Genomic DNA, 4,612 nt, shown 5'->3' on the forward strand with positions numbered 1-4,612 from the left:
GTGAGGAATTCTTGTTAACTGGATCATGTGAGATCAGAAGACAGAACTTCTCATGGAAAGCGATATAAGGACATGAAATGAAGGCTTTGGGTTTTGCCTGTTTGCTCTCATTATCACTGGCAAACTCACATATCCTGCTGCTGAAGCATTCTTTCACTGTTATTAGAGCCAACTTCTTCAGTATGTTGATGCGTACTGAAGACCAGCTGAGCCATCCGGCCTCATGAACTGAATAACTATTCATGATTTTCCATCAGGAAACAGCCATTATTAGACTAGCTAGACCACAGCCTATAACCCACTCTAATAAATCATATATAAAATATTTATTATATATCATCTGTATAATATATATCTTATGTGTGGTTTATTAGATATGTGCTATATATCTAATATATAATACATAAGATATATTGTAACCCGCCCAGCGGGTGTAATCAGCCTAGCAGGTCAGTTATTCCAGGGTCCTGAAGAGGCGCTATCTGAAAAAGACATGGGTGGGGAAGAGGAAGGAGACCAAGCAGAGTTCTTGTCAAGGTCTCACTTTATTGGGGAAATGGTTGTGGCTTATATAGCCCTTGAATGAGGAATTTGGCTTGGGATGGGGGCAGGGGCATGGCGAGGGCAGGAAGGGATCTTGCAGCAATGGTCACGAGTCGACACTTGGTCACGAGTTGGTCACAAGGTCACGAGTCGACACTTTGTCAGGAGTGGGTCACGTCACGAGGTCACGAGTCGGCACACCTAGTGTTCTCTATGCAAGCGGAATCTTTCCTTTTGTGATTCCAACCACAAACAGTTCTCTAGATAGTTGGAATGTGGGGCGGGTTCCGCTAACAGATAGCTCTCAAGATAGTTGGGTGTGGGGTGGGCTCTGCCAACAAACAGTTCTCAATACAGTTGGGGTGTGGGGCTCTCTGCAAACATCCCCAGGATGATGGTCCCCGCCATCATCCCTGGAAAATGGCTCCCAACAATATATAATATATATCTTATATACATATATGATTCTATCATTCTATCAGTTTTATTCCTCTAGAGCAGTGGTTCTCAACCTTCCTAATGCTGTAGCCCTTTAATAGACTTCCTCATGCTGTGGTGACCCCCAACATAAAATTACTTCATTGCTACTATTATGAACTGTAATGTAAATATCTGATATGCAATACTTCAACAGATCACAAAACACAGGTTGAGAGTGGCTGCTCTAGAGAATCCTGACTATTGCACAGGGTATACTTCTACCAAGGGTGAAGACGTACCACAGATAGTGATTAAAAACCTAAAATTACCTGTAACCCAGACCCAGAAAAACATACATCACATCTTCTCCCTCAACAGAGGCACCAAACCTTCAAATGTGAGCACATACTCTGGTAATTCCAGAAAGCTTGAAAGCAAAAAGTCACCATTGATAGGGTGGGGGCTTAGGGGAGCAAGAGAGGGGAATAGCAAAGGACAAATGATCTGATACGGGGAATGGGAAAGGGGGTTTGTAGGTAAGGAGAGGGAGATAAATACAGTGGAGGAGGGAGGAGGGCAAAATAACTAGGAATGTTTGAAAAACTCATAAGGAATATTAACTATTTACCTAAAAATCTAAATGCACTTATAATTTAAGTGATATTTTGTCATCTGCGATGAAGGTGTTCCCACCGACAGCCAACGACCACTGAACAAAACTCCCAACACCAGGTGTGGGAGGCACGGCGGTCCTCGGCACTCACAGAAGAACACTAAGGGAACCTGGAATGTCAAACACACAGGGTTGTTCCTGCCAAGGAAGGTTGGGAGTGGGCGTGGTTAACGGCCTGGTAACCTTTGTGATATCCACGTGGTGGAGACCACCCCAGATCTTCCCCCAAAATCCTTATAGTGAGGTTGTTTTCTCAGTCTGTAGAGTCCATTTGTATGGAAGGTTTCAATCATACTCTACAAAGAGTTTTGATATAGTCATGATCAATCTTTATTTAGCTTACTTTGTTCCTCAACAAGATTTGTGAATGCTTTACTGTGAACATGGGATTGAGTTAGTTGTCACCAGGAAAGTTTTTGTTAAATTATGCTATGCTTATTTTTTTTTAATATTTTAAATACAGTACAGCAGATACTCAACACCCCAAGACTCAGGTAGGACTTGTTCCCCTTTTGTGTAACCTTGGCTGGCCTGCAACTCAAATGTACATTAGTATGGCCTCATAGAGATCCACCAACACATCCATAGTGCTGGGATTAAAGCACGCACTACCATGTGTGGCCTCAGGCAGGACATGTTTCTGATCTGGGCACTAACAGGGACACTGAAGACCCCTACCAGTGAATCAAGACCAGCAGATTGTCTTTGAGAACTCTAGCAAACCAGGACAAAAATTGTGCTATGCTTAAACATGCCTAAAATAACCTCCTCGGTGTCAGATTCCTGAAATTTGAGACAATGGAAGTTTGAACTGGCTAAGTACAGAGAAGAGTCTGTCGAGCAGAGCCCAGAGTATCTTGCAGACACTCTGCCGTGTACATGGAAGGACTTGGCTGCCCCAGAACTTAGCTTTTGTTTTCTCTCACAGAGTGGCTGACCCAGTATGGGTTGATCAACGGCTCCTTTGTGTGGAAAAATTAAAACGGGCCTAACTGTTAGTACAGGAACAGTTGCAACTAGGTCATCTAGGGCGTATTAGGCCTTGGAATTCCCCTACGTTTGCGATCCATAAAAAGGCATGAAGCATGGTGCTGGAGAAGAGAGAGAGAACACCCAGCATGGGCTTTTGAAACCCCAAAATCTACACCCCCCCCCCCGTGAGATACTTCCTCCAGCAAGGCCAGATCTCCTAAACCTTGTACTCACGTCAAATAGTTCCACTTCCTGGTGACTAGGCATTCAAATATGAGCCTATGGGGACCATTCTTATTCAAACCACCACACAACTCAACAGTCTGAACTTACTGTACTCAAGCAGCTCGTATGTTTCTTGCCATTGACTATTTTACCTGACTCAGCATATCGAGCTCAACCTGTTTCTCTTTTAGTCTTGAACCCACCCCCACTTCTGTTACGATTATTTCTCTCCTACCGGATGTCTATATGACAAAAACAATCAACATTATTTTTATAACTCATAGTCATGCTAATTCCAATCCACCAAGTTGGTTAACATCTGCTAATGCGCAGACCAGCATTCTGGCCTCAGCAGCAGCAGTCTGCCTTTTCAGGAGGCTAAAAAATTCTCATGAACTTCTTTACTTTCTCCTTCTTTCACCCCACCCACTGCCCTCTCTTGGTGAAATTAATCCCTTAAGTCTGAAATCTAAAGCAGTGGTTCTCAACTTTTAGGAAGGTTTATACTGGGGGCTTGCAAAGATGGCTCAGAGGTTAAGAGTACTGATTGCTCTTCCAGAGGTCCTGAGTTCAATTCCCAGCAACCACATGGTGGCTCACAACCATGTATGAGATCTGGCGCCCTCTTCTGGCGTGTAGACATAGATGCAGGCAGAACACTGTATATATAATAAATAAATCTTAAAAAAAAAAAAGGTTTATACTATCCCTGCAGGTTATAAAAGCTCATGTGGAATTGGCTGTATTACACCCATTTTTCTCAGAAAATATTTGCAACTGATCAACAGAATTAAGAAGACTCTTCTCAAAACTGTAATAATTCTCTGGGTCTATTGGATCTTGTAATGGTTGCAGCCATAATGGCTTTTTTTTTTTTTTTTTGTATTTCCAATCCCAGGAATGATTACTGGAATACAGAAAGAGGTTTCAAAATGGCCTGTATGATTAAGTCAAACTACTATATCAGAGCAAAACTAAATCACTATCTAATAACTGGTCTTTTCTAGCTTATCTGCTTCAGGAACACGTGTGTGGAGACAGTGTAAAGGAGTGTTCTCTTTTCCCACCACGTGGGTTGTGAGGAGGACTCTGGCTGTCAGGCCTGTCAGCAGGCACCTTTCCTTACTGAGCCAGCCCAAGACACATTTCTTCTCTTTTTTTTAAAAAAAGATTTTATTTATTATGTATACAATACAGTGTGCTACTTTCATGTATAACTGCAGGCCAGAAGAGGGCACCAGATCTCATTGTAGATGGTTGTGAGCCACCATGTGGTTGCTGGGAATTGAACTCAGGACCTTTGGAAAAACAGTCAGCGTCCTTAACCCTGAGCCATCTCTCCAGCCCCCAAGACACATTTCTTATTAAGTTTTATTCTTTAAATATTTCAAATGTGTAGTTAATCATTGATAATAAATGTAAGAAGAATTCCATGTAGAATTTTCAACATTTAAAAATATTATCATTGAGATTTTCTTATATACTTTACTCAAACAAAAAATATAAATTATATTAAACAACTATGAGAAAAGCAAATGAAGGAAAACAACAGTCTGTAAGCTTTGCTCTTGTATTAAAAACATCTATTTTTCATTATGTATAACTGAGGGTAGATTCCCTGGAGCTGGAGTCACAGGAAGTTGTGAGCTGCCCCACGTGGGTGCTAGGGCATGAACCCAGGTACTCTCAAAGAGGTGTATGTGCTCTTAACCACTGAGCCACCTCTCCAGCCCCCCATCCATGTATTTTTTTAAGTAGATGCTGGGAAAACCAAGTTAT

The 4,612-nt window shown here is 42.0% G+C and overlaps 1 non-coding gene across 1 annotated transcript; it reads right to left on the reverse strand.

The window, feature by feature from the left end:
• Nucleotides 1-2,268: 2,268 nt before the first annotated feature.
• Nucleotides 2,269-2,397, reverse strand: LOC130874010 (small nucleolar RNA SNORA3/SNORA45 family). The gene has a single exon (XR_009057061.1). It is a non-coding gene; the product is annotated as a small nucleolar RNA SNORA3/SNORA45 family (small nucleolar RNA).
• Nucleotides 2,398-4,612: the final 2,215 nt, after the last annotated feature.

The sequence above is a fragment of the Chionomys nivalis genome, chromosome 4 (assembly GCF_950005125.1).
Source record: "Chionomys nivalis chromosome 4, mChiNiv1.1, whole genome shotgun sequence".
In the NCBI taxonomy this organism is placed as follows: domain Eukaryota; kingdom Metazoa; phylum Chordata; class Mammalia; order Rodentia; family Cricetidae; genus Chionomys; species Chionomys nivalis.